We start from the raw sequence: 10930 nt of genomic DNA on the forward strand, positions 1-10930 counted from the left end.
TGCTCAGTCAATTTTTCCAATGGATTATCCAGTGGCAGATCAAGGATTAAAAAGAAAGATGATTAGACAATACTGTAGCATGACACACACACCCCCCCCCCCCCCGGCCAGTTCTGACGCTGAAAGGTGGGTTTAATTTTTCCTAGTTTGCTTTTATACCATTTTAACTACATTTGGTCCTAGGCCAAAGTCATACTTTTGCCTGAAGCCTACTTTTTTGTTCTAGCCTAAAATCAGATTACTCTCTGAGTTTACTTCCCTGTCCTAGCCCAATGTCAAATTCCAGCCTGGAGTAGGCCTACTTCCTCGTCCTGGCCCAAGGTCAAATTCTTGCCAAGCGACCCCAAAAGCTCTCCACATGGAAGGAACATGCCTCTTGAGACAGTCTAAAGTACAGGCTTGGAGCTCACTGTGTAGAGCCCAAGCTGGCTTCAAATTCATGGCAGTTTTTCTATTTCAGCCTCCTGGGTGCTGGAATTAAGGCATAAAATACCACACCATTTGTCGTTTAGAAGGGGAACTAGAGTCAGAACTTGGAAATCCTGAGCCAAATGCCCAGGGACGGATAGAAATTGATATTGATGGACAAGCTGTTGTGATGGAGTAAGTTCAACACCATGCAGTTCCTGAGTTCAAATCCCAGCAACAACATGATGGCTCACAACCATCTGTAATGAGATCTGATGCCCTCTTCTGGTGTGTCTGAAATAGCTGCAGTGTACTTATATGTAACAAATAAATAAATCTTTAAAAATACTATGACCCTGAGGGCTGGCCACTTGGAGTTAAGAGCAGCCCAGATGAAACATAGTATGTAATAAGTCAGGGTTATCAATAAGAACATAGATTCTAATAACAGAGGGTAGGTATCTACCCAGCTCTTGTTCTATTTGAGCCTTATTGTAAATAATAAATATTGTGTATGTCTTTTATCCAGGAACTAAATGGTGGGGTAGAAACTCTCAGGGAATAAATAATTTCTACAACATGGCACTTCACATAAACGAAACTTAGCAAGGTCGAGGGTGGGTACCTTGGCTTCCCTGTCACTATGAGTTCATTCTGCATGTTCTTCAAAAGATGCTAATAGAAATGAGCCAAGTTACCCACAAGCTGGTGGCATCCCGTTATTAACCCTGCAAGGCTTGTCACCTTCCTCATTTCCACTCACCTCTGCTTCTATACTTAGCTCTGCAATAAAGAAACCAAGCCTAGGGCCTTGCTTGGAGTCTGAGGATCCTGACCTAGGGCATCGTGATTCCAGGATCCCCCTTTTGACCTTTGCCGGATGCTTTGATGACCGTCCATGTGGAGGTTTATGGCCTAGCTTTATGAATCAGGCGCCATTGTTATCACTTCCCAACATTTTATAAATGGAAACCCCGCTATGCATCTGCCATCTGTTTACTTTCAGGAAATTAGGAGGAAGTTAAGGTTCTTCTCAAGAAGCCAGTAGTCACATATGGGTTCTTGTGTGTGTGGATAAACTAGAAAAATTGTCAACAAGCCAGAAGTCTACTAAAGGACACATTGCTTTTAACAGTTTGTCTCTTGTTTAGTTTGAAAGTGAGGAAAATAACTGAAAAAGTTCAGTCAGTATCCATTTGCCCTGTGTTGTGCTCAGTGTGTTATATCCAGTTAACAGAAGATACATAAAAGGTGGAGTTTGTCTTCCATCCACTCCCTTGTATAAAAGGAGAAAAGTTTTGCACACGCATTGTACAAATGAGAATATCCATGTAGAGTGTGGGTATTTTTAATTATTTTGAGATTTATATACACTGGTGTGTATATTTTTCCTGGAAACACACCTGCATGCCACTTGCCTGTCTTGTGCCAATGGAGGCCAGAAGAGGGCATTTTATCCCCTAGAACTGAAGTTACAGATGGGTGAGCTGTCATGTAGAAGCTGGGAATTGAACCCTGGTCCTCTAGAAGAGCATTCAGGACTTTTAACCTCTGAACTCTCTCTCCAGTCCCTAGACTTCATTTTTACTTTTTTTTTTTTTTTTTTTTTTTTTTTTTTTGAGTTTTTCTGAGTAGCCCTGGCTGTCCTGGAACTTGCTCTTTAGACCAGACTGGCCTCAAACTCAGAAGATCTGCCTGCCTCTGCCTTGAGTGCAGGGATTATAGGTGTGCTTGACCACACCTGGCCAACTGGATTTTTAATGTTTTACTGAACTGTACTATGTCTACAGAAAGTACACAAGCCACAGTGTACAAAGAGCATCCTGATCATGGCGCCAAGACTGACCCTCATTCCAGGTCCCTCATTTGTGCTTCATTTTAACTGCTATTTACCAAGGTAGCAGCTTTTCTCTTCTGACCTTTCCCCTACTTTATATGGTAGAGAAAAAGAATCTATAGTACATGCCCTTAGGAGTCTGGATTCTGTAATCCAACATTGGGGGAACCATCCATAGTACATGTTGCCAAGGAGCAGCCTCAGCTTGGAGAGGGTTCCTGAGAGAAAGGGTGTCTAGGAGCTGTGAAACAAAAGACTCAATGTCAATTCGTGGGTTGATGGCCTATGTTCTGTTTGAGACAGATTTCCAGTAAGCTCTCTCTGTGTTCTGCTTGGGACTTCTTTCTCTTGCTACTCTAAAAACACTAGATAGCTTGTTCCTTGCAGATCAAAAGCCCAGTCTTTTAGTTACATGTCAATTCAGCCATCCACCCCAGGTTCCCTTTTAATTATCCTATGATCGGCAACCCCTGATCCCAGCCCCTTGATTCTTAGAAAGAAACAGCAAATACATTTTTTTAACATTGCAAAAGAATTCAGCAATCTGCCTACTGTGAGTTTATGATTGGACAGTGGAGAGGTAGGTGGAGAAAGAGTCTGGAGGAGCAGAAGAGAGGGAGAGGAGGAGGTTGACAGTAGCAAATGCATATGTTTCAGCACATCTCTAGCTTGATAAGGTTGTTATGATTATTTCTAAGGGTTTCTATGGGTCTAATTTATCTCATATAGAAGGGCAGTTTATATCTTTGTCCATTGGTTGTAAGTTTATTGTGTAGAGGGTCTGTGGATTGAGAATTTAACATATGAACCTGTTTGATAAATTAATAGATGTGGAGTCATGTTTGTACCAGGTGATGGAGGAAAGTGAGAAAAATCAACATGCTTGGGAGGCCGTGGGCCACCTAGGACAGAAGCAGCGGGGGTGGTGGAATGAACTGCGCCAGAGTTCTTGGAAGCCATATGGAGCACCAAGTTAGAGATCCCCACCGTGCTATATGGCCCCAAGGGTGCTAGCACTAGCACGGGATAAAAGATCACACTTTTTAATATTTACCATAACAACCTACCTTTGTTAAGCACAGACAGTAAGCTAGCTGGATGGGATCCTACCCTGAAATGATCATTCCTGCCACCTCTGGATCGGGACTGAAAACTCCCTCTGTCTTAGGCTGATCCTGAACTCGGAAATCTGCCTGCCTTTGTAAGCACAAACAAAAACTTGCCTGGGTGGGATCTTGCCCAGAAATCATCACTCTCTAAATCTCTTTATCTCCTTTCTTTGTATCTTTCTGACAATCTCATAGCGTAGCTGCCTCTCTTCCTTTAGATTTGTGAAGCTCCTTATACAAATCATATTGCATCCTTATATTTTACATAGTTAAGAAATTGTATATGTTTTCACAGTCCTTTTCCACAGCCGTAAGGGCTGTCCTGAAGGTTTCAGTGTTTACCATTTTGCTGAGACATAGACACATTCTCAACTTCTGGACTCATGTTGTTTCTAGTTCATTATTGTTAAGTGAGAGAGTATTCCCCAAAAGAGGAACATGAAAATATATGCATTATTATACAAATAAGTCTTATGCCCACAGCAGCCATCAACACTTGTGGAGGCTCACACACCCTGCTAGCTCTGTTCCAGGTGCAGGACAATGTCACACCCTTACATGATCAAATCAGACTTTGCAACAGTGATGACTAGACCATTAGTTTTCATTACTCTGGAGCAATGGTTCTCAACCTTTCTAATGCTGTGACTCTTCCATACAGTTCTTCATGTGGTGACCCAGCTTTGTTACTGTTATGAACTGTATCTGTATGCTGAATATCTGATATGTGACCCCTGTGAAAGGGTCATTCAACGTCCAAAGTATTTTCTACCTACAGGTTGACAGCCACTGCTCAGTAGTATTGTACATATTCAGGCTTGGGTTTTCAATGTCACAGGTATTGAAGTATAAAATGGTAATTTCAGGGCAGGATCCCACCCAGCCAGCTTATTGTCTGTTTGAACTCCCTGCTGCAATGAAAATGTTCTATGACCTGTGCTGGCCTAAGTTATTAGAGTCATTGTAACTGTTCAGCACTTTAAAGTATAACCTGTATGGCTGAGGAGCTGAATTTTTTATTTGTATGTAAGTATCTTTCGTATAAATAGTCCCACATAGCACTGGCTGCCTATTGGCCAATGTCTTAGTTACTTTTCTATTGATGTAACAAAACAACAAGGCCAACACAACTTATAAAAGAAAGTATTTAATTAGGCTTATGGTTTCTGAGGGTTAGAGTCTATAATGGTAGAGCAAATGCATAGCTGCAGGAACAGGTGAGAGCTCACATCTTTATCTGTGCAAACAAACAAACAAACGAGACAGAGAGTATACTGGGGATTATATACGTCTTTTGAAATCTCAAAGCCCTCCCCACCCCCACAGTGACATGCCTCATGCAGCAAGGCCACACCTCCTAATCCTTTCCAAACAGTCCCATCAACTGAGGACAAGTGTTTAAAGATAGGAGTCTATGGGGCCGTTTTCATTGAATCCACCACATCCAGCATAGTCCTTGTACCTGACTTGAAGGAAATACTCTGTATTTTTGTGGGGTGTGCATCAGAAGCAGAACTTCGAGGTTGTGAATTCAGTATTGGAAGAGAAGTTGCTGTCATCTCTCCAACCGAACTGAGATGGCAATTTCTGTTTTCCTGGGTGCTTAGTGATTAGGGGATAGAAAAGTAGAATCACCATTTAGGAGAGATAAAAGGAGAGATTCCAGGGCTGGAGAGATGGCTCAGTGATGATGAGCACTGACTGCTCTACTCAATGTCATGAGTTCAAATCCCAGCAACCACAGGTTGGCTCTCAACCATCTGTAATGATATAATCTATTTTTTTTTAAGGGGAGATTCCTTTGCAGTAGGCAAGACAACTGCAGACTGTAGGTGTTCCATAGCTCTTTGTTACTACTTGTGCTCTCTTGCTGTTTCCCTGCTGAGCAGTCCCTATGGACTCAAACCCAGTGCCATTTTTCAGGAAGCTCTTTTTCCTCATTCTTTTATTAACTTGGTTTGCATTTTTGACGGTTTCAAACTGCTTCTCTCCTTCTATCATGTGGGTTCCAGGGATCAAATTCAGATTGTCCAGCTTGCCAGCAAGTGTCATTACCCGCTGTGGTGGTTTGACCCAGTAGGAATGGCCCTCATGGACTCATGCATTTGAAGGCTTGGCCCACAGGGAGTGGCACTATTAAAAGGAGTGGCCTCTCAGATGAGGTTTGGCCTTGGAGGAATTGTGTCACTGTAGGGCAGGCTCTGAGGTCTCATATGCTCAAACTAAGCTCACTGAGGCACACAGTCTCCTGCTGCCTTTGAATCAAGATGTGGCTGTATTTTGTTATATTCAGTGTGTGTGTTGGAGGAGGGACACACATACAATGGCAAATATGTGGAGGTCAGAGAATAACTTGGGGCAGCACATTCTCACCTTCCACCATAGGAGACTGAACTCAGATCATCAGGATTGGTGCAAAATGCCTTTCCCCACTGAGCCAGTTCATCGTTCCTCATGGGACTTTAAGCTATCACTTACTTTAGCGAGTAAGTTATACTTGTGGAGAGATGGCTGATGTCACCTAAATAAGAGATTCAAGTTGACACCGGGGAAAGTGGCAGTGCCTAATAAGTGTGCCTGTTACATGAGTGACCAAAGTGAGCACTGTCACCATGTAACATTGCAAACATGTCTGACATCACCAGGCCTATGAGGAAGACATGCAGTCTAGCCTTGGAACACAATACAAGAGACCCAGACTAAAGGATGCACAACTGGATCTTGTACTAAGAAAACTGCCGAGAGCTAGCCTCAGTTTGGAGAGGGGTTCTGAGAGAAGGGGTGTCAGGGAGTGGCAAAACAAATGCCTCAAAGTCATATCGTGGGTTATAAGCTGATGGCCTGTGCTCTGCTCGAGACAGCTTTCAGATAGCTTTCTGTGTGTTCTGCTTTCTCATGCTGTTCTAAAATCAACATTTGCAGATCAAAAGCTCAGTTTTTTAATTTACATATCAATTCAGTCATAACCCTAGGTTCCCTTTTGATTATCCCATGACTCAGCATCCCTTGACCCCAGCCCCTTGGGCCCAGCAAGCACAAGTACAGACAATAAAATAGCTTTCTGGGACTGTGCCCTGAAATTACCGTTCCTACCCTGCCAGGCCTGAATCTAAACTCCCTCTGTTCCAGAATGACCCTGAACCCAGAAATCTGCCTGCCTCTTCATCTTTCTGACAAGCTGACTCATAGTGCAGTTGCCTCTATTTTTCTAGGTTTGCAAAGCCCTTCATATAATTCACATTGCATCCTTATATTTTGCATAGTTGAGAAATTATCTTTTTTGAACTCATGTTTCCAGCTTTCTTTCCCACAGCCTTAAGGGCTGACCTGAAGCTCACAGCATCCTACCATTTTGCTAAGGACATAGATACACAGTCACCTCTCAGACTCATGCAGTCTCTGATTATTATGGAGTCATTACCCTTGGCAGAGAGGACATTCCTCAAAGAAGGAGCATGAAAATATGTACACTGTTGTACAGACAAGCCTCATGCCCACAGCAACCATCAACACTCACGGAGGCCCATGCCCTGATGGCTCTGTTCCAGGGGTGGAAATCGCGTCCTTCGGTCCCTTATGTGGCTGAGCAGAACTCAACCCAGGATGGCCCCAAACTTGTGGTGATCCTCTTGCCTCGACCTTTCAGATGCTGGAACTACAGGTGCTCATACTAAACTTTTAAAAGAAGAGTCTTGAACTCATAGAATATTCAAAAAATGGGGGCGAAAGAGGGTATCTTTGGAGACACACACTGCAGAAATTAAGCTGAAGTGTCATGATAGCAGCAATTTCAAGGGGCTGGGGGGAAGTAAAAGGATATAATAAACTACCAGAAGAACTTGGGAGCCATCTTTAAAAGTAGAAAGAATTATACCAGAACCCTTGGCATGCTGGTGCACATGTGAAATCCAACCCTTGGGAAATTGAGGCAGGAAGATCATAAGTTCAAGTCTGAGTCTCTGGAAAATGGCAAGATGGAGCAAAAGCCTGGAAACGTATTGCTTCCAAAGGTTTCTCCCAGGGCCAGGTTTTCTCAAGCAGGGGACAGATCGGTGTGGGGTGTTTTATTTTGGCACTGATTGTTCCCAGAAGGCTGTGCGCAGCCACAGCCCTTCCTCTCCCTGGCTGTACTTTGTGAGAGGAATCCGGGGGCCACCACTCTGGGCCCTCCCCAGAAGGAAAGCTCTGGCAGGAGCTCAACCCTTCCTTCTCAGCAGGACAATGCCTGAGGCCACACTGCAGCCACTGCCAGCAGGAAATGCCTAGGAGAAGCCTGGTGGCCCAAAGCCCAGGAGGATGACAGCTGCAGGACTCTTGTTAGGTTTTCTTTTCAGCAGAGTCTGAACCACCGCCAAAAGGCAGGGTCTGAGCTCCTAGGCTGCTCCTGGGCTCTGAGTGGCCTGGAAAAGGAAGCCGAGACTCTGGGAGGAGCTTCCAGGAAGGAACAATGGTATACTACCGCTACTGTTGGTCCAAACATTCAGAGGTGCTCTCAGGCCAGTCTGACTGACTCCTGGCTGCAGGACCCTCAGCTGACACCAAGTGCTGGAACTGGAACTTTGGGAGGGAAAACCGAGAGTTTGGCTTTTGACCAATTCAATTAGACACAAGCAGAAGTAACAAGTAGCCAGCTAAGCACGTGAGTGGGAAGATTGAGCATGCATAAGAGGACAATGCAACCTGCTAAGGCTGAATCAGGAAGAAACAGAAGGCCTGTGCAACACAGTAACACCTTGCCTAAAACAACCAAAGAGTAGGCTGGCTGTGGTGAAGCACGGCTTTGAATGTCTGCATGTTTGAGGTTTTGTTGTTTTGTTTTTTTTTTTTTTTTTTTTTTTTTTTTTTTTTTGAGACAAGGTTTCTCTGTATAGCCCAGACTGTGTTGGAACTCGCTGTGTAGACCAGGCTGACCTAGAACTCAAACATCCTTCCTCCAGAGTGCTGGGATCAAAGGAATATGTCACCACTGCCTGGTAAAGGTGGAGAACATCTTTAATCCTAGCACTGGGAGGCAGAGACAGACAGAACTCTGAGCTCAAGGCCAGCCTGATTTACATATCGAATAGTGAGACACTATGAGACATGGAGGGAGGGAGGGAGGGAGGGAGGGAGGAAGGGAGGGAGGGAGGGAGGGAGGGAGGGAGGGAAGGAAAGAGGAAAAGGGAGAGAAGGAGAGACTTGATAGGAAGATCAGACTGGAAACGTGGGGGGTGGGGAACCGACAAAGAGCTGAGTCCTGGGTCTTCCTACCATCAGCTGAGTTTTCCTCACTGTCTTAGAGCCCTGTTTTCTTAGGATGACAGTAAGATTAACTTCCATTGGTAGTATGTGTCACTGCTTGGACCGAATGGTTTTTGGTGTCACAGGAACACGCAGGCAGGTGCCGTTGTCTCGTTTTTAAGTAGGAACAATTTGAAAGATAGATTCAGTCCAAGCTTCAAGTCCCAGCTACAGGGATCGAAGGGTAAATTTCAGTCCATGATGTTGGTGAGGACTGACAGATGCATGAATGTGTGCGTACGTGTGTGTATGTGTGTGTGTGTGTGTGTGTGTGTGTGTGTGTGTGATGTGTGTCTCTGTGTGTGTATGTGTGTGTGTTTGTGTGCATGCAAGTTTGAAGTTCAGACAATATGTGGGGTCAGTTATCTCCTTCCTTCCATCAGATGGGTCCCAGGGATTGAACTCAGGTTTTCAGGCTTGGCAGCAAACACTTTCACCCAGTGAGCCATCTTACTAGTCTGGTCTGCTTTTTTTTTTTCCTTTGACAATCAAATTGATTCATATTTCCTCTTGTTTTCCCTCCCACTCCTCTCTGACACAATTCCACTATATGGCCCAGACCGGCCTGGGACCTTTGATCCTCCTGCCTCAGCCTCCTGAGTACTAGGATTAGTTTTATGCAACCACACATCTTAGGGTGACACTTATACCCGTGTGCACACACAACATCTAGATTTAAACTATTTTTAATGTGGTCCAGCCTTTGGAGGAGGCCTGCTAAGCCTGAGGGAAAGTTGTAATACGGGGGAACTCAGACTTAGAGCTGGTATGTGGTGCTTCGTGCAGGCCTGTAACCCCAGCACTTGGGAGGTGGAGACCCGAAATATCAAAAACTTAAGGTTCTCCTCATCCGTTTAACAAACCACAACTAACCTGCCCTATGTGAGATCCTGTCTCCACAGCAGAAACAAAACCAATAGTGGTGGGTTAGCATATGGGACTGAGCACAGGGCTTCCCTACCTCAGTGCCTGGTTTGATGGTTGACACGAGGAGGGGTCCCAGCTCTGAAAGACAGTGAATGCAGGATGTCTGGCTTCTCCAGAGACCCTGAGGGTGAAGCGCGAGCACGCGCGCGCACACACACACACACACAGACACACACACACACACACACACACAGAGGCAAGGTGAAAGTAACTGTTTTATGTACATTTGGTTGTTTGGTTGGTTTTGTGAGACACAGGTGTAGCTGAGGCTAGCCCATAACTATAGAATAAAATATATCTTGGCATAAAATATGCAATTTTGTTTCTCACATGAAAGCTCAAAATCAAGACAACTAACAAGTGTGGTGTCTGGTAAGCGCTGGCTCCCCGGGTCATGAATGGCACTGCCTTGATATGTCTTCCACGCACTTGACCATATTCCCTCCTAAAGATTCCCGCGTGATACCGCCAAGTTGGTGGTTACGTTTCTTCCTCACCCCCTCCCCGTGCCCAGGGTTTCTCTGTGTAGCCTTGGCTGCCTTGGAACTCGCTCTGTAGACCAGGCTGGCCTTGAACCCAGAGATCCTCTTGCCTCTGCCTCCCTAGTGCCAGGATCAAAGCGCCACCATGCCTGGCTTTGTGTTTAAGTTTCAATATATAGAACGGGAGTGTGCATGAACATTGAGACCACAGCGTTTCTTAGCGGGCCATCACTGAGGATGGCTGATACACAATCCCAATACCCGGGAGGCCGAAGCTGGAAGTCTGAGTTGGACCCCCCACGCCCTCCCGGGCTACACAGTGCGCTCCAAGTTAGCCTGGACCACCTGGCAGAACCCTGCCTCAAAAGTAAATGACCAGGGAAGGCACACATGCGGTGCTTTCAACAAACTTACTGAAACCGAAGATGATTTGGAAATATTCTAACGGTTTGCTTTAGCGAAAAACATCCATTTACCTGAATTGCGCGGCACCGCGTCTGGGTGGGAGCGGCACATTTCACAATTAACCCCTTTCTGGCTGGGTCTAGGGAGCCGCGATGGCGCAAGGCGTGCCCTTGACAGCTTCAGCAGAGGGAAAGGAGGAAGCAGAGGCGATGTGTGCCCCCTCCGTCCCCCACCCCACACTTCCGTGCTGCACCTTTTCAATCAGGGATAGCGCGCCTCGGGGTTCCCTCCATGCCTCACGAGCGCTCGGCCGCGCCGGAGTCTGGCTTGGGAACAGGGGCGAGCCCGCAAAGGGACCCGGTGCTGGCGGGGCCCTCCTTTGTGCGGCGGCCGCGCGCGGCTCCACCGCTAGGGGGCAGCCTGCTCCCCGCAGAGCCCGACAATAGGCGAAGCTGGGGAGCCGCGCGGTCCGGGAACTTTCC

The sequence above is a fragment of the Micromys minutus genome (genome assembly GCF_963924665.1).
Source record: "Micromys minutus genome assembly, chromosome: 7".
NCBI lineage: Eukaryota > Metazoa > Chordata > Mammalia > Rodentia > Muridae > Micromys > Micromys minutus.